The sequence below is a fragment of the Lynx rufus genome, unplaced genomic scaffold (assembly GCF_022079265.1).
Source record: "Lynx rufus isolate CCGP_SWC_20201006 ecotype Redwood Valley unplaced genomic scaffold, mLynRuf1.p SCAF_7, whole genome shotgun sequence".
Taxonomy (NCBI): domain Eukaryota; kingdom Metazoa; phylum Chordata; class Mammalia; order Carnivora; family Felidae; genus Lynx; species Lynx rufus.
The window spans coordinates 85,467,407-85,492,087 of NW_025814889.1; the positions used below are offsets into that span (position 1 = coordinate 85,467,407).

A 24,681-nucleotide genomic window follows, 5' to 3' on the forward strand; every position below is an offset into this window, starting at 1 on the left:
GTATGACATTATAAAAAGACTTAAAAGTCATGCTGTTTGATAAGAAAAGTTGATCCAGAATTATCAGTATGGAGATGTATTCTGGCAATGCTCCTGTCTTCTGAGAGTAGTATCCTTTGGACTTTCTGGCAAACTACCAGGTTACATACAACAAGGCGAACTAATCTCAGATTCCTTCACCTCAATATTGGATGGTAGGTGACCGTGATCAAAGGTGCACAAAACCCTCAAAGTACTGAATTTCATAAGATTTGCCTTCAAGTGAAAGAGCAAGAGAAAAACATTTCCAAACATGCTAAAATTCCAAAACTGTAGCGCCTACGCACACACACCTTTTAGAAAACGGAGTGAATGATGAAATTCTGCTGAGAAATATATCAAAATGAAGAGTTCAGGAATGGGGAAATACTAAATCCATTTAAATGTGTAAGTGAAAAATTAGCAGGAGTTATCAAAATGAAGAGTTCATATCAAAGAGTTTCATATCAAAATGAAGAGTTCAGGAATGGGGAAATACTAAATCCATTTAAATGTGTAAGTGAAAAATTAGCAGGAGTTAAAGGTAAGAGAAAAGAATTTTAACTATATGAAAACTTAAAAATACAAAAATCAAGAAGTCAAAGCATGAAGAAATAAGCAGAAGAAAAAAATATATCCTGCTTTCTTCATCTATTATAATAGAGGAAGCATAGAAATTTAAATATAATTTATTAAAATGTTTTTTACAAGAAAATAAAAAATACTGTTATAAACCATCAAGGTATGAGAGGGAAAATATGTATAAACTAAAGGCAAAGAACATGTGGATGATATGACAAATAGCAGAAATAGCTAATATTCAAAACAGAAAAAAATCTAATATATATTAAGATGATTAATTAAGACAAAATGTAATGTCTATCATATTACTAATGTAATAATTCTATTACATTATCGTACCTGAGATAAATTAATTTAGCAAATAAAACATATTGTCAAATTTTATACATATGTATGAAATGTATATTTCTTACCAATATATTGGTGAGAGTCGACCATACTTACATAACATAAATCTAAAACAAATTTATATTACAATCCCCAGGTAAAAGTGAAATTATAAAGACAATGAAACAAATGCCAACAATAATAAAGTAAGCAGTGATTGGGCTATCAATACATGCATAGGTTGAATTTATGACATAATACAAAAATAAAATCCCAAATCCCCAAAATCGTTGACATAAATATTTTACACAAAATAACATAGAATCAAAACTAATAAAGTAAAACCTCCAGAAGACATGTACAAAAATAGACAAATCTGTCATAGAAGGGTATTTATCCTTAACCCTTTATTTGGGGTGTGGGGACTCTTCTCAATGCAAGACAAATCAAGTAAACGAAAGGCTAAGGATACAAATACTATCAACAATAAAATAAAGCTAATGAGCACATTAAATTGTATCCTAAGAGAAAAGAAATAATCTTTCAACTTCCTGTGAAGCATTGACCAAATGTTAAGTCTGAAGGACACTTTCTTAAATTCCAAATTGTTGAAATTACTAGACCACATTCTCTGAATAAATCTGTTGCATTTGTATACATCAATAATGAAGCAGCAGAAAGAGAAATCAAGGAACCGGTCCCATTTACAATTGCACCAAAAAAAAAAAAAAACCCTTAAGATACCTAGGAATAAACCTACCTAAAGAGATAAATGATATATATGCTGAAAGCTATATAATACTTATGAAAGAAACTGAAAAAGAAACAAAGAACCCATCACAATCCCAACCTTCAAGCTTTTACAAAGCTGTAATGATCAAGACACTATGGTAGCGGCACAAAAACAGACACTCAGATCAATGGAACAGAACAGACACAGACCCACAAACATATGGCCAACTAATCTTTGACAGAGCAAGAAAGAATATCCAGTGGAAAAAAAAGTCTCTTCAGCAAATGGTGTTGGGAAAACTGGAGAGAGACATACACAAGAATGAAACTGGACCACTTTCTTACACCATACACAAAAATCAACTTAAAATGGATGAAAGACCTCAATTTAAGACAGGAAACCATCAAAATCCTAGAGGAGAAAACAGGCAACAACCTCTTTGAACTTGGTCACAGCAATTTCTTATTCAGCATGTCTCCAGAGGCAAAAGAAACAAAATAAAAAATGAACCATTGGGACCTCACCAAGATGAAAAGCTTCTGCACAGTGAAGGAAACAATCAGCAAATTTAAAAGGCGTCTGATGGAGTGGGAGAAGATATTTTCAAATGACATATCTGGTAAAGGGTTAGTATCCAAAATCTATAAAGAACTTACCAAAGTCAACACCCGAAAAACAAATAATCCAGTGAAGAAATGGGCAGAAGCCATGAATAGACATTTTTCCAAAGAAGTCTTCCAGATGGCAGACACATGAAAAGATGCTCGACATCACACACACATCATCAGGGAAATACAAATCAAAATCATGATGAGACACCACCTCACACCTGTCAGAATGGCTAAAATTAACAACTCAGGAAACAACAGATGTTGGTGGGGATGCAGAGAAAGGGGAACTCTTTTGCACTGTTGGTGGGAATGCAAACTGGTGCAGCCACTCTGGAAAACAGTATGGAGGTTCCTCAAAAAATTAAAAATAGGGGCACTTGGGTAGCTCAGTTGGTTAAGCGTCAGACTTTGGCTTGGGTCATAATCTTGTGGTTTCTGAGTTTGAGCCCCGCATTGGACTCTTTACTGACAGCTGGGCCTAGAGCCTGATTCAGATTCCGTGTCCCCTTCTCTCTCTCTCCACTCCTGCACCTCTCATGCTCTGTCTCTCTCTCTCTCAAAAAATAAATAAACATTATTTTTTTTAAATTAAAAATACAACTACCCTGCAACCCCACAATTGCACTACTATGTATTTATCCAAAGGATACAAAAATGCTGATTCAAAGGGCACATGCACCAACGTTTACAGCAGCACTATCAACAACAGCCAGACTATGGAGAGACCCCAACTGATGATGTCCATCAACTGATGAAGGGATGAAGAGGAGGTGGTAGAATATATATATATATATTCTACGTGATCAAATATCAGTAATATTACTCAGTGATCAAAAAGAATGAAATCTTGCTATTTGCAATGATGTGGGTGGTAGTAGAATGTATTATGCTAAGTGAAGTAAGTCAGAGAAAAACAAATATCATATGATTTCACTCGAATGTGAATTTAAGAAAAAAAAAGATGAACATAGGGGAAGGGAAGGAAAAATAAATAAAATAAAAATAAAATAAAATAATAAAATAAAATAAAATAAAATAAAAAAATAAAAAACAGAGAGGGAGGCAACCCATAAGAGACTCTTTTTTTTTTTAAATTTTTTTTTCAACATTTATTTATTTTTGGGACAGAGAGAGACAGAGCATCAATGGGGGAGGGGCAGAGAGAGAGGGAGACACAGAATCGGAAACAGGCGCCAGGCTCTGAGCCATCAGCCCAGAGCCCGACGCGGGGCTCGAACTCACGGACCGCGAGATCGTGACCTGGCTGAAGTCGGACGCTTAACCGACTGCGCCACCCAGGCGCCCCCATAAGAGGCTCTTAAATACAGAGAACAAACTGAGGGTTGTGGGAGGGGAGGTGGGGGGGAGGATGGCCTATACTGGTGATGGGTACTAAGGAGGGCACCTGTTGGGATGAGCACTGGGTGTTATATGTAAGTGATGAATCACTACATTCTACTCCTTAAACCAATACTACACGACATGTTAACTAACTTGAATTTAAATTAAAAAAAAAGTAGAAAAAATAAAATGACTCTGAAAAAAAAATAAAGGATTTCTAGGGGAAAATGGTAAGGAAAAGATGACATATTTTCATTGAGGGAGTTAAGTAAAGTCTGTACATAAAGGAAAATTGTAAACAGAAAAGAATAGGAAAGTATATATTAGATATTATAATCTTAAATTAGGAAAAAGATTAATTAAGGTAAGGAAACCAAAGGGAAGAAATAAAATATGTACACAGAGATTGATGAACAAGAAAACCATCAAACTAACCAACTTACAAGTCTGCTTCCTTGAAAATAAAAGTAAACAAGTAACATAATCTAGAATACAGGGGAAAATACCCAAAGCACCAAATTTATAATGAGAAAGAAAGAGAAATCAAAAACTTGCAAAACATTAAGATGAGTAAGTGAAAGAAAATACTTAGCTTAAAATCATGCACATCTTGATTTTTCTTTTTCTAGGAAAAGACAAATTAGGCACTGACTCTGGAATAGGTAGAATAAACAGATGAACTTTGGGTTTGAAAAATGAGAAAAGTTGTCAAACAGCTGCCCTTTGCCCTCTCCAAATATAAACACATATGGAGCACTAGGGTGTTTTTCTCAGGTGAATTCTACTAACCCTTCAAAAACATATAATTCCTATATTATTCATACCAGTGTTCTCAAACTTACAAAAACACCTGGAGATGTTATTAAAATGCAGATTCAGCTTCAGTTGCTTTGCATAAGATCTAAGAGTCTAGCAATCTCCCTGGTGATGTTGATAGTGTTACTTAAGCCAGATATCAAGTTGCAAAGGTTTAAACTGTTACATTACCTACAGAAAGAAAGCTTCCAGACACTTTGTAAAGTGTATTCTAAAATTGATATTAAAACCTTACAAGTATATTTATATAAACATAAAAAGCAACTATAAACCAATATCTGTTGTAAATATTGATGGCATTGATGCTAAGGCAAAATAAAGTATTTGCGAATAGGATCAAATAGTTTATTAAAAGAAACACAGATGGGGCGCCTGGGTGGCGCAGTCGGTTAAGCGTCCGACTTCAGCCAGGTCACGATCTCGCGGTCCGTGAGTTCGAGCCCCGCGTCGGGCTCTGGGCTGATGGCTCAGAGCCTGGAGCCTGTTTCCCATTCTGTGTCTCCCTCTCTCTCTGCCCCTCCCCCGTTGATGCTCTGTCTCTCTCTGTCCCAAAAATAAATAAACGTTGAAAAAAAAAAAATTAAAAAAAAAAAAGAAACTCAGAACACAACCAAGCAAGGTGATTCTACAAATGCCCACATGGTTTGGTGTTAGCAAAACATTAATATATTTTACCATATTAATAGGTCAAATGAGAAAAACTGATAATTTCCACAGATGCTGAAAAAAATTGATGAAATTTACAGCACGTTGTTTTTAGGAATCTAAGTAAAATTTTAAATATGGATCTAAACCCTAATGATAAAATTAGAAATGGTCATTAAAACTGGAACAAGATAGGGGCGCCTGGGTGGCGCAGTCGGTTAAGCGTCCGACTTCAGCCAGGTCACTATCTTGCGGTCCGTGAGTTCGAGCCCCGCGTCAGGCTCTGGGCTGATGGCTCAGAGCCTGGCGCCTGTTTCCGATTCTGTGTCTCCCTCTCTCTCTGCCCCTCCCCCGTTCATGCTCTGTCTCTCTCTTTCCCAAAAATAAATAAACGTTGAAAAAAAATTAAAAAAAAAAAACTGGAACAAGATAAAGATATCCACTGTCCCATACTTATTATTGTATTCTGGGTGTAGACAACAGTGAAATTAGGCAAGAAAAGAATGAGATATTTTAGAAAGAGAAGGGGAAAGTGTGTTATTTGTAATCAACATAAGTGTATAATAGGAAAATCCAAAAAAAAATGGGAATCACTAGAAATTATTATAAAGGGTGTATTTCAAATCAGTGAAGGAAATGTTTCCAATATATTGTATTGGGTCTACTCAGACACACATTTGAGGGGGGGAAAAAAGAGCATTTCTAACCTGTACAAAAATTCTAGATGAAGCAAAAACTTAAATGTAAAACAAACTAACAATAAAAAAGCAAACACAACTATAATTAACACACAAAGCTATAAAAATGAATACACACATAAACAGACAATGTGAATGTAGCAGAATAGAGATACTTCTTCATAATCTTGTCTGAGTTATAACTCTTCATGCATATGACAAAACAAAGAAACCTCTGAGAAAAAATTTGACCAATTAGAAAGTAAAAAATTTGAATGGCAAAAATACATTTTTAAAAGTCAAAAGTCATGAGGGGTGCCTAGGTGGCTCAGTCGCTTGGACTTCAGCTCAGGTCATGATCTCACAGCTTGTGAGTTCGAGCCCCGTGTCAGGCTCTGTGCTGACAGCTCAGAGCCTGGAGCCTGCTTCAGATTCTGTGCTTCCCTATCCCTCTGCTCCTGCCCTGCTCGCGCACACGCTCTCTCTCTCTCAAAATAAATAAACATTTTAAAAAATTTAAAAGTCATGAAAAGTGGAAAATATTTGTAACATATATCAAAGTGTCCACTTTTACTAATGCCACATTGGCAAAGATTTTAAATTTAGTTAATACAAAGTATAGACACATTGCAAACAAACTGTGCTATATTCATACAATGTTATGGTATCATTGGCATTGTAAGAATACAACATATTTATATGTGTCGTAATGGAAATATCTCCGAAGGAAAATATTGGGTTTGTCCTAGGAGGTAGAAATAAAGACCTGAGTTAGACTAAAAATAGTTGTAACAGAAAAAAAGAGAACATTATGGAAGTAGAATCAGTAAAGTAGAGGAAGAAATAAAAAATCTGAGATTTTGTGCCTAAGAGGCCAAGTTTTATTATTACTACTATTATTATCATTATTGTTACCATTATCATTATTAATACCTGAAGGAAGAGCTTATTGTTGTTAAAGGTGGTACAAGGAATAGTATCAGAAGGTGGCTAAGTCTGAAGATCCTGGAGCCAGACTTTAATTCCCACTCTGCTATTTACTAGCCGTGTGACCTTACACAGTTATTTTTCTTTCTGTTCCTCATTTTCTCATTTTTTGAAAGGAAGTACTCGCAGGACTGTGTTGAAGCCCTAAGCATTAAGAAGTCAATATTGTAAGAGTGTTAATAATAGTGCCTGGCATACACTGCATGCAAAATATCTGTTAGCTGCTATTGTTCTAATAAATTGCAGATTTTTGAATATTAAATGCTGCTTGAGAAGTCAGTCCACAGGTACAAAAGACAGTTGGGAATGCAGGGCTAGAATTCAGCATACATGTCAGGCCAGGCCTGTTTGTCTGGACTGAGGAGTTTCCTAGGATTTGGATTTCCAGAGCTAACAGTGGAAGTCACTCTACCTTACCTAGAGGGTGAGATAAAAGTGATGAGATATACGGTGCTCAGCACCAGGGGGAGAATTCTTGGGGAGCGTCTTGTGTAATCTCGCAAGATGACATCATGCCAACATCCTGTGAGGAGACATATTGAAATAATACAATGCATTTCTACCTCTTCCCAGATCAACCTCTAGGCAGAAAGAGGTAGCAGGGAATAGCAGTGCTGGGCTGAGATTCCAGAACCTAGCTATGTCGTCTCTTCATGCTGCAACTGTGTGCCCTGATTGAATGATCAGACCTTGAGTGCCTAGATGGAGAATTCTCCATTTTATTTTTGTCAGTTGGCCTACATGTGTTCTTGAGCATTACTAAACATACTGATTTTTTTGCTAATGCCAGAGTCCATCAGCCCAGAGAATATCCCAGTATGAAACAACTCAATTAAAAATCAGTGTGGATGCTTAGCACTGTGGTGTTCCTCTTGTCCACAGAGTTTTAGGAGAGCATTACTGTTCAATAACCACACATACACCACAACAATTGATTGCAGCCAATATTCCATATTGGGTCTCTATTGACACAATAATCCATAATATGTCATGAGATAAATGAAGATGGGGACAAAGATAGATAGAAAGATAGATAGATAGATAGATAGATAGAGGAGAGATATATATCTTTTCATGACCAAGCTTATATGAAATTTTCCACCTCATGGAAAGCTCTTTTTTTCCCATCAATTGAGGGAGTTATGACTTGCCTTCTGTGTCCAAATGCACACTGAACTTTGGTGGGGAAAACTAGAGAAAATTAATAGTTTACCAAAATATTAGAGCTGGGAGGAGGAGGGTCAGATCATTGTTCCAACTTAGCCTGTATTTCTATGACCTCAGTTAGGTCATAGATTATTTTTCCATTCAAAGCTCAAAGTGACTTTATACTGCAGGTTATTATATTTTACTCTCCAGATCAGATGCTTGAATCTAATACACTCTGAAAGGAATCTGTGTACAGTGTTTAAAAGAATTGATGAGAAAGTTCATGTTTAGGCAAAGGTCAAAAGGTCAACAGTATTGTGTGTCAGTTGGCTAAAATATACGTATATGCACATAATAACGGTGACAGAAATGTACTTTTGCCTACAGAAATAAGTATTTACTACTTTACTTTCATGAGGAAAACGCTCTGAGTTTGGAACTATCAATATATTTACCCCATGCTCAGATCAATTTTTAAACATATTTTCTGACAAATTGCAGGTTGCTGCTGATGACCCAGTTCCAGTATTGACTAGCTGCCATTCAAACTTCTCAAGAGAGAGCAAACAATTAATATTTACAACTACGAAATTCCTCAGTATGCTATAAGATGTTCATAGAACCACGTAAATTATCATCATCTTAAAATAACATACGAGGGGTGTCTGGGTGTCTCAGTTGGTTAGGCCTCAGACTTCGGCTCAGGTCATGATCTCATGGTTCGTGAGTTTGAGCCCCGCGTCGGGCTCTGTGCTGACAGCTCGGAGCCTGGAGCCTGCTTAGGATTCTGTGTCTCCCTCTCTCTCTGCCCCTCCCCACTCACGCTCTGTCTCTCTCTGTCTCAAAAATAAACATTAAAAAAACTTTTGAAAAATAACATGCAAAAGATCCCTGCAGAAAAACTCGGAGAGACAGAAATCACTTAATATAACTTGAATCACCAGTAGTCTATTCACATTGTGGCATGATCAAAGTATGTAACATAGAGTTACATCCCATGTGCTGACAATACCATATTCTAATTTATCTAGCAAACATTAACATAGAATAGCTTGGTGCAAAACAGACTGATATGGGGCAAATGTCAAACAGCTTTTATTTTTTTTAATATGAAATTTATTGTCAAATTGATTTCCATACAACACTCAGTACTCATCCCAACAGGTGTCCTCCTTAATGCCCATCACCCACTTTCCCCTCCCTCCCACCCCCCATCAACCCTCAGTTTATTCTCAGTTTTTAAGAGTCTTTTATGGTTTGGCTCTCTCCCTCTCTAACTTTTTTTTTTCCTTCCCCTCTCCCATGGTCTTCTGTTAGTTTCTCAGGATCCACATAAGAGTGAAACCATATGGTATCTGTCTTTCTCTGTATGGCTTATTTCACTTAGCATCACACTCTCCAGTTCCACCCACGTTGCTGCAAATGCCCATATTTCATTCTTTCTCATTGCCAAGTAGTATTCCATTGTGTACGTAAACCACAATTTCTTTATCCATTCAAATGGCTCTTTTAAAAGAAGCATATCTAAGAGGAAGAAGCGAAGCAAAAAAAGTTGACCATTCTTCATCAGGCAATTTAAGGTGATAATAAGAATTGGTAATATTTTCCTTGCAAAAAATGCCTATAAGAAGTAATAAGTGTGGAAGCATGAGAATTTACTGCAATGAGCTGAACAAAATGCTTAAAATTCAAAATGCAGTTCACCCTAAAGAACCTGAGATTAAAAGTGAAATATAATGCAGAATATACGTATTGCACTTATCTTTTGTAAAACATATGTTCCTTCCAAACTATTGTGAGGATTTACCATTTGCCACGTTTTTACAGATTAAATATTGTTAAGTGCTCCAAGGCAGAGTTCATCGCTACTTTCAAGATTAAAACTAACAAAAAATCGGTTTTAAATACATTCTTGTTATTTGACCCCTTAGTAGCTCTAAATCCTGTAAAGACAGCCTATTTTACACCTCTGAAATTCAGTACTGCAAATGTCAGCATACTGAATATTAATATGATCAATAGCAAAGCATTTTGTGTATCTAAAGCAATTGTGTATCTTTTTAATTTTATGAAGTAATACATTGGATGCTTTTACAAAGCTGGGAAGAGTATCAAAGTCTTAAATATTCTCTTTGCTTCACCTTTACTTCCAGGTACAACGATATGTTTATGTTTTTAATCACTTGTGGCATTTTTCCCCCAAGCGCTCTTATGACAACAAACAGTAATTATTAACTATATAGGGCATCTTTTGTGTCACTTTGATCTTTCATTTTTTTCAACTATGGGACTGCTATATTTAGACTTTGGAGGTATAATATCTTAAGTGACATTTCTGTATTAACGAGTTCCTTATGGTACACCACACTGTAAAATTATAATACCTACATCATTACTGCAGTATTACAAATAGGCCAAACTCTATGCTGATTTGCTTATGCGTATTATAATAATTGTACAATTCCTCATTTTTATATACAACATATTTTGGGTTAGCCTATGAAGGTGGATATAAACATGGACAGCAAATGTTTATATTAAAATAAGAATCTTAACTCTCAAAAACACAGATGTTACTCTAAAAATGAAAATTGCTTTTGCAAATGTATCATTTAGTGGACTTATATCTGAATATCCAATGTAAAGCATCAAGTATTTAATAACTTAGGGATATATACTTTTGTTCACTAGGGCATCTCAGTGCTCATATTGTTCACATGCTGTGTGGATACTTTACTAAGGTTTTTGATTTTTTTGTAATGGCTTTATCCTCTTAACAGTGATTTAGGTTACAATTATTTTGTGTGTGCTAGAACAAACCCAGAGGTGCTCTGTGGGGGAAATCTTAATCTTATTCATAGAAAGCCCTCCTTCCAGCTCTAGAAAAAATCCTGAAATCTGAGTCTGTATCTGAATTAATTACAGAAACATTCTACCTGCCTCCTGCTAAACCTTTTCCCTAGCACAGCTTCTAGAGGGGTTCGGGTTTCTTATCTTAAATGGAAAGTACAGTTAAAAAATAAAAAATAAAATAAAATGAAAGTACTGTAAATGCTTCATAGGATTATTTTGTTGATTTAATAAAACATTTAAAGCACTCTATGCCAGGGTGTGGTGTTCAGTAAATTCTTAATTAATATTAGCTATTTTTTAATGTACATTAGTATATTAAAGGCTCTAAGAAGCCCCTAAGACATTGCTTTGCTTGACTGTACCTTACTATTTCCTGATCTTATTGGGGCCTATTAATACTCTACTATTTATTTAGGAAGCAAGACTGTTTGACAGCTGTTCTGCCTGACTGTCCACATTGTTTGTTTCCTTTAGAAGGCTGTGTGTGTGTGTGTGTGTGTGTGTGTGTGTGTGTGCGCGTGCATGTGTGTGAATTGTCATTTGCCCTTGTACCACTGGCCTAGTTGGAGTGTAGTGTATAAAACAAGTATATAAAACTTCCTTTTTTAGGTAGTGAACAGTTTGATTTGGTAACATTATCCTCTAAATCACGATGTCCTTTTTATGTGAATCCTCCACATGAAGTGTTTCTATGTTTCAGGACCGATAGTGACAGTCTCCTTGTAATGTGATTTGTTTTTAATTAATTTTCAAAAGACCACAAACTCTAAGCAAAATAATTTAAAGTATAAGTAGCAAAATTATATTTTAGTGATATCTTTAACATTTGTACCACCAAGAATCAGAATAACATTTTATTCCTAGTTTCTAGCAGAGTCTTGGCAAATGTAGAAAACCAGTAAGTGCTTTCCTAATGACTGTCACTATATTTATTTCATCTAGATAATTATTTTCATAATTATAATGCAAACCATTCTAGAAAACTATATTATTTGAAAACAGTAGATAACATACTTGAAGTGGATAATACACACTTGAGGTAGCCTGGGAAAACCCATCTCTCCATCCCTGACATCTTCCCGGAAGAGTTGATTTTGTGCCGATTTCCATCCTCCTTTGCACTCAGAGATTCTGACCCATCTCTAGCACCAGCAAGCAAATCCTAATTTGTCTAAGACAATCATGGGATTTAATTCTAGCCAAAGTTGTGTGAAAGGAAATGTTTTGAGGGAAGCGTCAGAAAAGATTTCTTCACTCTGAAATGAAGATACGGAAAGAGTTGATCTCTTTTGATGATGGTTATTATTACCATGCCTTTGTGTGATGTCTAAATTATGGATAATCCAAACAGCAAAGCCAATAAGTGTGGGCATTGGGGGTAGAGCAGAGATATGGAAATAAACTGAGTCATTAATTTTCCTATCCTGTCACCAAATAAACCAACCCTGGAGATATTCTTTCCTGTCCATCTCTGAGCTTCTTTTGAGAATCCTGTGAAGTGAATTAGTAAATTTCCAGGTAATGTCCAATTAAGGCTTTTTAAATCTCAATTTTCTGTTATTTACAGTCAAAGCATCCTCACCAATCCTATTCCTCTAGCAGCTAACACTATTTAGAATTTTTAATCACCAAATCCAGTTTTTTGTGCTTTACATTTATTTGATGTGAGACTTTTGTATCATTAGACTTGTATTTTTTCTCTTATTTTACTAAGATACAGATGCTAAATAGTTCTCTCAGATTCAGTGGATTGCACTCTTATTGAGTTTTTCTATCTTGAGAACTATCAATGTGAATAGAAATGTTCCATTTTAATGATAAATGAATTAAATTGTTTCTGCAGTAAATAGACATATTGCAAATTTAGAAATTATGAACACTTTTTCTGATAGGTTTTTAATGATATTTGATTCAGAGTGATTTTGTTCTTAAACATACAAAGTTTTGAACATGTCAGTCCTATACATTTAAAGCAGAACTTAAAAAAATAAAATCCCAGGGCTGATTGCCTGAAACTGAGACATTCTTGTTTAATATCTTTAGTGGCACCTTTTAAAGCTATGTTCTTCTAACCTGAAATTTTCAGTCCTTACAGTGGTATTTCTTTTGGGAGAACTTATTATGTGGAATTTCGTACAATGGACATGGCCCTTGCATTGTTTTCTATTTCTCTGGAGGAGGAAATAAGCCAAAGACAACGAATTCTGTCTTTTTGTTGAATGTGTCTCTCTCTTAAAGAAAAATCCATTACATCAAATACCTAAGAGATTGAAACCTAAAATAAGTTTTTCAGTGGTTAAATTTGGGGCTTGAAAAAAAAAAGCACCCAATAAAAAATTCTAAACAGGTAGCATTTTCATTCAGTTGTGAAGCGATTAACTTTTTATCCATACTAAACTACCTCTTTCCAATATTTTCTTTTATGTGAGTCAGATGAGTATCAATGGACAATGAGGCTTATTAATATGATCTCCTTTAATTACCAAATTCACACATATATAGGTAGTTGATGAAAACAGCTCATTGTAAAGCAGAGAAATCGTCTTCAAATAAAGGCAGTCTTAGTTAAGTTGTGCTGATATAACAAAACACCATAGATGGGATGGCTTTAAAGAGACATGTTATTTCTCACACTTTGGGAGGATGGGAGGTCAGAGATGAGGGTGACAGTATGGTTGAATTCTGGTGAGGACCTGCTTCCTGGTTTGCAGATGGCCGCCTTCTTACTGAGACCTCAAACTGCCACAAAAGAAAGAAAACAAGCTCTCGGTTCCATCTTATAAGAACACTAATCCCATCATGAAGATCCTACTTTTCATGAGCTCATCTAAACCTAATTAGTTCCTGAAGACCCCACCTCCTAACACCATTACATTGGGTGTTAGGCTTCAACATATGAATTTGGGGGGAGGGGGAGGGACACAAACATTCAGTCCATAACAAAAAAAACATAATTAAGTAGCTTTGGAAATTTTTGATTGCACAGGTAAGATAACAATTTTAGTCACTTTTCAGGATCTGATGTGAATTTTCCTACATATGTGCGTATGTATTTATTGCCAAAAATAGAATTTATAGAAGCTAGTTGGCTACATTAGGAAGCAGCCTGGCACCATTCTCGGAGTCTACGCTATGTAGAAGCCATCAGTTACATTTTTCTCCCAGTAAATTCTAGGAAAAAGAAAGCCATTTGTGAAACTTTGTTATTCATTTTCTTTTTGAAGCTCCAACTACATCACATGTAGCGTGCAAAATGTAAAGGTGTGCTTATGTAAAAAGGGTCTGTCTTCAAACTAATTTGGTAACTGATAATCTGAGCAAAGTTCTAGCACAAGACTTCTGTAACAGAACTTCTTCAATATGTTACATTGATCATGTTTATTGTGTGTATCAAGAAGGGGGGAGCATATACAATAGTTTCCACACTTGTTTCACCATGAGATCTTACTGCATACATACTTGTACTTGTGTGCAGGAGTGTGTGCTGTTTAAATAAACATCTATCAACATAGGGTAAGACATTGTGTGGAACACAACTTAGGAAAGTGAGAAAACACCTCAGAATGAATTGCTAGATTTTTATTCTCAGGTCTTTGGGAAAAACCTATCAAATAATGATAGAAATATGCAAAATGTATTTAACAGGATACCTGTGTCTTATTCACTTAAATATTGCTATAAATGATCATCCTGTAAGATAACGTATCAACATTTAGCAAGTTTTGTTCTTGTTGAGCTTTTATGTGGTCTTAGTCTGATGAATATAGAAAACATTTGAACTAATACATTTCAGTGTATTTTCTTAGTGTTTTTAAGGAAATGTCTTCTTTTCGTGTTTCATTTGCTAAGTTATATGTTAATGTAATAAAAGGGTGCATTTTTAAATTAAATATTCTTTTCATTTTATCCTATATGCTTGGCTTTTGTAGCCAAAGAATCCTTATAGGATCCTCCCCTAATGTATCCTCCCCTAATACATCTTCGGTTTGGCAAGAGGTATTTTCACTATGTCACTCTAAACCAGATTGTTTAATTGCTATTTAACAAAATCACTTATTTTCTTTTAGTCCTCTTATTTGTGAACCAACTAAGTCTTTGATGTAAAAGCCACTCTTAATTTTCTTCCAAGGACTAACCCTACTGGAAGTATGTTACCTCTTCCCAGAAAACCTCAGCTTGCTCATTTGGATGGCAAGTTTGCTAGTTTGTGGTCTATTTTTAACACATTTACTAGTCTGTTAGGATATGCTTTAATAAACTTAGCTTTCCTCTTCCTTTTTGACCCCAGTAATTTGCTGAACATAATTTTTGGGACACGACTAACCATAAAAGCATTAGGAAATAGTAAAATTATGCCATCTATCACCAGACAATGCTTTGAAAATTTTCTCTCCATATCATTATAAGCTCAGTAACCTTGACTGTACGCCAAATTATAGATTGTGATTTGGTTTTCTCTTTTTAACGTTGGAATTATACTCTTGTATGAAGCCTGCTGGGGCTATTTGGAACTTGTCAATATGTATAAGCTTTAATGTGGATGGTGGGAAGATTTCCAGAAAGTGACTGGTTAAGGGAGAGCCAAGCTGCTGTCTTCTCCTAGATGGTTTGGGAAGGAAAAGCAGCAGGGAGAGCAAAAGCTTCTGGAATAGAATTACATAGTAGACCTATGTCTAAAGGGTGAGTTTTACTGTGTTTTTGAGACTTTATTTTTTTAAAGAGAGTTTTAAGTTCATAGCAAAATTGAGAGAAGGCACAGAGATTTCCCATCTACTCCCCCCCCCACATACAGTCATAGCTTCCCCCATTAGCAACATCTTTCACTAAAGTGATATGTTTGATACAATTGATGAACCTACATTGACACATCACCATGTGTTAATAGTTAACATCCAGGGGCACCTGGGGGCTTAGTCGGTTGAGCATTCGACTTCAGCTCAGGTCATGATCTCACAATTCATGAGTTCGAGCCCCGTGTCCAGCTCTGTGCTGACAGTTCAGAGCCTGGAGCCTGTTTCGTACTCTGTGTCTTCCTCTGTCTCTGCCCCTACCCCATTTGTGCTCTCTTGAAAATACATTTAAAAAATTTTTAAAAATAGCTAACATCCATAGTTTACATTAGGGTTCACTCTTGTATGTTTTATGGGTTTGGACAAATGTATAATCACATGTGTACCTCAGTAGAGTAACACATAGAGTATTTTCACTACTGTAAACATGTCCTGTGTTTCGCCTGTTCTCTGCCCTCACCCTATTCACTGGCAACCACTGATCTTTTTACTGTGTCTATAATTATGCCCTTTCTAGAATGTTGTATAGTTGGAATCATACATTGTGTAGCCTTTGCAGATGGCTTCTTTCACATAGCATTATGTATTTGAGGTTCTTCCATATCTTTCCATGGCTTGATATATTACTTCTTTTTAGTTCTAAATAATATTCTATTGCCTGGATGTATCACAGTTTATCCAAAGGATATCTTGGTTGATGGCAAGCTTTGGCAATTATGAATGAAGTTGCTACAAACATCAACTGACTTAAATATTAAAGATCATGATTACTGGATCATATGTTAAGAGTATGTTCAGTTTGGTAAGAAACCACTGAACTGTCTTCCACAGTGGTTGTACCATTTTGCATTCCCACCAGCAATGAATGAGAGTCTCTGTTGCTACGTATTCTTGTCAGCATTCAGTGTTGTCAGTATTCTGGATTTTGCCATTTTGATAGGTGTGTTGTGGTTAAAGGGAGAGTTTTCATTTTAAAAAAAAAGCCAAGTTGTGTCATATGACAATTCCTCTCTAAAATAAAATAGGATGCTATAGGTACTTGTCCTTTCTTTCATTTTTCTTGGCTCATAGGCTTCTCTCTTGTCAAGCTTTTCCAAAGTTTGATCTTACTTCTCATCCCTCTCTTCTTACCATACTACTTTCTTATTCTATTATGGCTGTTTTACCAGAAGTACTTAATAGAAATTAATATTTATTATTTTTTTGTTTTACATTTTCTTTTGTGCTGGGTGAACTTACATGGCCATATCCAGAGGTAAATGGTATGAATACTGAGTAAAGACAAGAAGGAAATTACCAGAGAGTGACCAAAATTATGTTCTTTGGGTCTGCTTGTAATATCCAGGCAGTCAGAATAGAATAGGTTGGTCCAAGATGTGAGTTAAAATTGTAAATAAAGAGAAAACAGTATATGCTGTCCTAATATGTTAGGGTATAGATTATAAGTCAGTAAGTCATGCTATCCGTGGAATGAATATGACATAAAGAGAATCAGAAATGCCCTCTGGAGCTGGGATATTATTATGTTAGTCCTCTGCATATAGAAGATAATTGAACACATGTCTGTGGTATGAGAGAGTCAGTGAAGAATAATGGGGGCATGAGGGCCTGGGAAGAAACCCTGAGAAACCAACCTCTATTTATGGAGGAGTACAAGAATAGTATCTAACAAAGTATGCAGAATCAAGGAGAAGAAATCCAGGAGAGTATTGTGTCACAGAAACGGAATGGAAAGTGCTTCAAGAAAGACGTGTCCACTAGCATCAGGGTAAGGACTGATAATGTCAATTGCATTTAGTGACATTCACTGGATCCTTAGAAAGTCTTGCTGTGGTGGAGAGACGAAACAGAATCTGGATGTGAGCAGCTTCAGGGGTGTGGGAGATATGAAGATATATAAACCAGTCTTCAGAAAAGTTTGATTTTCAAGGGGACAATCATGGGGCAGTAACTGACTGGAAATGAAGCACTAAGATATTTTTGTACAGATTAAGCAATTAAAAAAACAGGAATCATACATTGAGAGAAAAGTTTAAATAATTTTACAACAATAAGTGATTATTTACAGTTTTTAAAGATGAGAGAGGATAGAGTCCAAAACAGGGTGGAAATGTCAGCCTTAGGGAGAGGGAGGGGCAGGTTCTCTACTTAACAAGATAAAGTGAAAAAAGTATATGTACAGATGAGGTAGTTGGAATGTTTTATTTCAATAAAATTAGGAAGTTTTCCTTAGATGGTTTTGGTTTCTTTAAAATAGAAATCAAGGTCACTTGCTCAGTATAAATAGGATAAGAATAATCCAATGTTTGAAAAAATAGTAGGGAAGTTTTGAGGTAATTGTGGGGAATAAAAAGTGAGTTATCAGAGAATTAGAAAGATGTGGCAATGCTGAGGGCTCATTTAAAATCGCTACCTCTCAATTCATAGTGGAATTAATATATTGTCTAATGAGACATTTTCCGGTGGTTTTGGAATAATCAGTGCAGGCTCAGAGAAAACAGATGGTTAGGTTCATTCAGGGCAGGGGTTCGGGTAGATTTGTTCAATTAAAAATTAAGGCAAATGAGTTTAGTTTCGCAAGAGGGTTACTGAAACGATGTACCATGAAATCTAAGTAGGAAAGGAGAAAAGGGACCACCAAAATACATGGTGTTTTTGTTGAAGAAAAACATAAATAATCAAGTTGAAAAGAGAGTGCTTTGCGTTCAGAGTGAAATGTTTGGTTATCAATTTTATAGTTTTTTACAGGTTGACAAGAGCGCCAGATGTGATGGTTAGAGTTGCTGAAATACAGGAAAAGGCAAGTAGTGGAGGTGAATGATTTGAATCACCCAAAGGCCATTGTGTGGAACATACCGTTCATGGGCACATTTAAGTCACCATGGCAATGTCTAGAACGCGGTAATAGGGGCACAAAGAAACTTTGTAAGTCAAGCTATAAATTGCTGACAAAGGAGAGATGACATGAAAATTGCTAAATAAGAACAAGGAAGGAAAGAGGGTTCTGTGGTTGAACACTATCAATGTCAAAGGGACCTTCTTTTCTTCAGAAGATAAAGAAGTGAATTTGGGGCAGAGGCATTAGTGAGGGAGGAGGGGCACAGAACATGCATCTCAGCCCCAATATTACTAAGGATAAGAACATTAGCAGTTTGAGAAGACTAGAGAGCAAATGGGATATGATGGGAAAGTGTTACTTAAGTCAAAGAGGTTGTGGGAGCACCTTAAGAAAATATAGAGATCTTCTCCTTGGAGTTATGACAATTCTATAGGTCATAGTTTGAAGAGTCTGGTTTGGGAGGCTTGCAATGAAATATTAGCATTTGGTACTGTTTTGCAGGAAAGGCCCAGTGTGCAAGGGGAAAGTGTCAGGGTTGAAGGAGGTGGCGGCTTATAATCTAGGTGTTGACTCATGAACACTGGGATGTGAAAGGGATGGATTTAAAGAGAGTTTAAAGAGAGTATCCCGCTTACAGCATCCCATGAACATTTATCAGCTCAGCCAGTGAATCTCCATGTACAAGTGCTCATTATTATCAAAATATCTGCATCAAATTTAATAAAACAACTTAGATATCAGTCCATATATTCTTTTCTAATGCTGTAAGCACTAGTCCCACTGTCACTGGTTATTGATAATACAAGAGCATATGATGACATCATGTAAATAAGACCTAAATTGATCAAATTCTGTTCTTTCTTTCCCAAGTTGGTGGGAGAGCACAGTGAAGAGTACTGGGTTATGGATAAGTTCTGGGTCTTATAGGGCACAAGAATTTAGACAGATTCAAAAATTATTAACAAAAATACTTCATCAACAAAATACCTTCTTCATAATTAGGTTCAGAATTAGACTTCCTTCATCCACCCTTTTAAAATAAAATGATATGCACAGCCAGAGATGGATTTTTCTTTCCTGTTCACAAAAGGTGATCAAAATATTGTGAATCGTTGTCAAAAGATCATTGCTGAACATAAATAGATCTTCCATTTCTCCTGTGGTTCAATGCATATCTGTTGTTCCGACTAATCTCCCTTATGTGTACATTTTGGAGAATTGATTATTTCAAATAGGAAATATTTAAATATTAAAGTATTTAAATATTTCAGTCTTTGGCAATTATTAACATGGCAAAATGGCCCTCACTTGTTTTCATTTCATTGTCACTGTTGCACCTGTGTATTTTCTTTGGATGTGAGCTAACTGCTGTATGTATACACATAAAACCAGATGCTTTCTGGGCCAACACAGTTTATAGCAGCTTATGAAGAAAAAAAGTAAGATGAATGATTGCAGAATTATTATTTGTATTAAATCACATGGGTTATCATCTGTTCATCACACATTTACAAGACTGATAATTCATAGAAATTACATATCTTGGTTAAATATAATATTTGTATCAGAATGTCACATATATATGCGTGTGTATGTATGTGTGCATAGGTAGATATAATATATATAATAATGTAAAATCACATCACAAGTGATGCCTTTATCTGTTTTATGTCAGTCGAATATCACTGAGAGAAATCATCCTTCTGCTTATAATCTTGAAACGTTTCACAAAAATCTCGTGTTACACATATTAATATAGAAAGATTTAAGTAAATAAGTCTTGATTTTCTTGGTGTTTATAAGTCCTGAAAACCCAAGATATTTTAAGACTTACCTTTCATAATGAATCCATTTGGTTTAATGTTAAATGAAGAAACTCAATTACAAATTAGTATTGACTATAAATGCTTCACTTTGGTTTGATATTTTTCCTTTCTTTTCCTCTGTGATATATGGTGTGAATGTATGTCTTTCACAAAATTTGGAGCTCATATGAGAAAAATGATAGTTATGTGTATAACAGAATAGAATAAGAATTACTAGAATTTCTTAATATTCTGAAAAGCTGCTTTATGCCCCAAATTATCTATATTTAGATACTCATTTAGTTGTTTATTTATTGTAATTTCTACTGCCATCTGTAGACTCATAATTATGGGCTAAATTAATTTTTTTAAGTAGTGTGCCTCCTTATTTACAATATTTTGTTTTGAAAAGGAGCAAGGAGTTCTAGAGCATAAGAAATGCACTTTGCTTTCGTCAGGCATTGGTAAGCTAGTATGTCAGATGCTTTAGGTTCAAAGTTTAATTTTGCAAGTGACTTCCTTTGATTGTGACACTTGAGCAAGTTTCTTTCTACCAGTCTCTTCACTTGAAAAGCAGAGAAAATAACATTGACCTCATGGAGACTGAAAAAGCCAACAAAAGCAGGAGATGTTCTCAATTGCGGTGTCAAGAACAGCTCTTGATCTAACGTGTTTGAGATCAGAACATCTGGGTCATGATCCAGAATATGTGTTAATGCCAAACAACCATAGGGTGAAATCAGAGATTTTTTTTTCTAGCCTAATAGGAAACAGAATTTTTCCATGAACTGTGGAAGGGAAGATATGGCCTGTTTAAACGGCCTGTACAAATACAAGATGAAATGTTGTATTACAGGGAAATTTAACTAAGCCTTGGCCACACCTTTCATTTGGAGTAATTATTCATGCCCCTCAAATGATGTATATGACCCCTTTTCACTGTAATGTGGAAAAACAGAAAGCTGGTGTGCTGCATCTGTTACAGTTCACTGTCCAATTTTTTTTTCAGGACAGTATCATAATTGATTTATCTTATATCATTAACAGTTAATTTTGTGAAGTATAGAGACAAAAAATGAACAAAAGCAATTAAGATATTGTGGAAATCATTATTGGCTACTAAGATAACAAATTTTTGATGAACATTTTTCTTTGTCACAATTTTATCACCTGTAAAGAGAATATGGGACCTTTATATAATATGGAGTAGTCACACCTATTTAAGTTACAAATAAAAGAAATAAAACCTATAAATAAAAAAAATCATAACTAAATGAAATCATCATAAATACATGATCCTAAGTCTAGTCCATTTTCCTAGTTTGGAGGAGCTTGTCCTTGGATGAGTTGTTTGGCCTTTACCTTGTAAGGCATTTTGTGAGAATTGCATTAGATACTCTATCATATAATAAGTTATATAATATATTATGTTATGAATATTATATGTATTATTTTAGGTAATTTTAGGTATTTTATAACAGAAATATGATTAACATGGGTTGAGAGTATAACAGTCACTCAATAAGGCGTAGTCTAGAATTTAAAAAAAAAAATTTTAGGGGCGCCTGGGTGGCGCAGTCGGTTAAGCGTCCGACTTCAGCCAGGTCACGATCTCGCGGTCCGTGAGTTCGAGCCCCGCGTCGGGCTCTGGGCTGATGGCTCAGAGCCTGGAGCCTGTTTCCGATTCTGTGTCTCCTTCTCTCTCTGCCCCTCCCCCGTTCATGCTCTGTCTCTCTCTGTCCCCCCCAAAAAATAAATAAACGTTGAAAAAAAAATTTTAATGTTTATTTTTTGAGGGAGAGAGAGACAGAATGTGAGCAGGAGAGGGGCAGAGAGAGAGGGAGACACAGAATCCAAAGCAGGCTCCAGGCTCCGAGCTGTCAGCACAGAGCTGGACGCAGGGGTCGAACTCAGGAACTGAGAGATCATGACCTAGACCGAAGTCAGATGCTTCACTGACTGAGCCACCCAGGTGCCCCTATAATTTTTAAAGTCTACATGTATTTTCCTTAAGGAGCTGGGGAAGAAATGACCTCAAAGAAATCAAATAAAGGACAGATACACTGAAAATACATTACCTAAGAGTATGATGTCTGACATATGAAACCCCACCATGTTCATCCTATGACATCGACTATGCCACACACTTTTCAACCTTGTTTCTGTTCCTGGAATTCACTTCCTCTGTATACCTTAGCATTTTTGCCTCAGCTTATATACTGTTTTTTTTTCTTTTTTCTTTAAAAAATTTTTTTAATGTTTATTTTTGAGAGAGAGACAGAGTGTGAGTGGGGGAGGAGCAGAGAGAGAGGGAGACACAGAATCTGAAGCAGGCTCCAGACTCTGAGCTGTCAGCACAGAGCCGGATGTGGGGCTCGAACTCACAAACTGGGAGATCACGACCTGAGCTGAAATTGGACACTTACCGACTGAGCCACCCAGGCGACCCTGTTTTTTTGTTTTGTTTTGTTTTGTTTTGTTTTGTTTTGTTTTGTTTTCTTTACTGACATTTTCCATTTACAATCCAACCCTACTCGTGCAGCTCTTTCTAGGCAGCTTAAATACATTTGTTTCTCAGATAGGCTGTTACTGACCATCGATTTCAGCTACAACCCTGTCTTTCCCTAATATGGTGGCGTCCAGTACTATGGTTTAGAAACCTTACTTGAGGTTCCATTCAGCCATTTTTTGATCTGGCTGGACTTGATGACTTACTGAGTCTAATTCCTGCAATAATAAATTGCATATAATTATAAATAGTAAATTAGCAATAATGTTTGGGCGTTTACTCCTGAGCGATCTCTTCTTTTCTGTTGCTATATATTTGTAAAAATGTATAAATGGTTTAAGTCAGTAAACTAAAATTTTCCATAGTTTATTCTGCTCAACATGAGCTCTGGAAGAATAATAGTCAATACTCCTCTTCCTAAAGGAATACTCCTATGGTCAAATTGTTCCAGAAATGCTAGACTATAACCATTCCTCCTAGAGGTTCACTAGATATCTTGGCATGCCAGAGAAAAACCTAGAGAAGTTTTGCATCAAAGATACCTGACTAACTGTGTCTGACAAAAGAATATGGCCAAAGAACACAATGAATTTAACAGTTCCATCCTTTAACCCTATATTAAAATATTTTCCTACTATTTTCCTTTATTGACATATCTCATAAGAATAACAAATAAATTAGGCTGAACCATTTGCTTCTTCTGGCATAATGTGCATAGAAATAGCTCTGTTTTTGACAATTAAGCAAGATCAGAGTCATAAATGGCCTCCTGCAGAACTCAGTTAGAGCCTCAAAAGCCACATGCCTGCAGGAAACCAGAAGGGGAAAAATTCTCAATCCAGATCTTTTTGAAGAGCTCATTAAAATGCAAATTTTAGCTCAACCTCCTATTCACTGAATCTATTCTCTTGAGAGCTGGGGTTCAATAATCCATATTTTAAATCAACTATGTATTTGTTAGAGCACACCAGCTCTGAAGAAGTAAGCATACTCCACTATTGCAAAATGAGAGAAATTCTAAATAAAATAATAACTTTGTTCCATAAAATTATATAATTCTGGGAGGAGAAGCTCTTCTACAAAGGGACTCTTGTCATGAGAGGGTAGTGTGTAAGACTCATTAAAATACACATTTTTTCAGTAATTCACAAATACCTTAGTTCATCTCCTTTGGAAGTTACCTGTCTGTTGCCTCTGATGTTGACCTAATTCTTGTTCCACTCACTCTGTTGCTTCCCACCCAAACTTGGGCTGATTAAGGTATTTTCTTTTTATGTCCTGTATCTAATCTCTTTCCATTTTTTTTTCTGGGCTTAAATATGTTTTCTAATGGACTCTGACTCATTTCTACCTAATTGAACCTCAGCCCAGCCTTCCATGAGTTCTTTATATAATTTTGATAACTACTTCCTTGAATCAACCCTAAATACACTTTGCTAGAGAGTTATGGTCACTTTCTGCCTCCCCAGTGTATATACACCATTGGCTCAAACCATGACAATTCCTGGATCTATATAAGATACGGGGTCTCTTTATACCATTACTTATTTTAGTCCATCCCACTTTGTTTTTAAAGTCTAGTAAATATTTAGGTAGGCATCTCAGAAATAAAGACATTTCAGGGGTCCCATCTGATCTTTTGTCTTGTCTTTGGGTTAAGAAATCTGAATACTGCCTTTGGCTTTTCATTTGTATGCTCATCAGCTTTGTGTTCAGCCAAGAAAATGGAGAAATATGCAGAAATTGTGAAAGTTGTTTGCATTCCACTGAAATATTTCTTTAGCTGAAGGGGATCAAATCAATAAAATATGATGAAACCATATGCTCATTATTTCAAAGGAGAACAGCTGCTTCAGGGAATATTGGGAGATTTATTAATTCTACCATTACCTCTCATTAAGGGTAGATATCTCCAGACCTGATTTCCTAAATAAAATGTACCTCAGTAGGAAAAGCACACTTGTAGAATTTGTACTGATATTCTATTTGATGTTTTTCC

General features: G+C 35.7%; 1 long non-coding RNA gene across 1 annotated transcript in view; it reads right to left on the reverse strand.

Moving 5' to 3' along the window:
* Positions 1-24,681, reverse strand: part of LOC124501112 (uncharacterized) — a 213,607-nt gene that overhangs the window by 20,346 nt on the left and 168,580 nt on the right. The gene's annotated exons all lie outside the window — the stretch shown is intronic.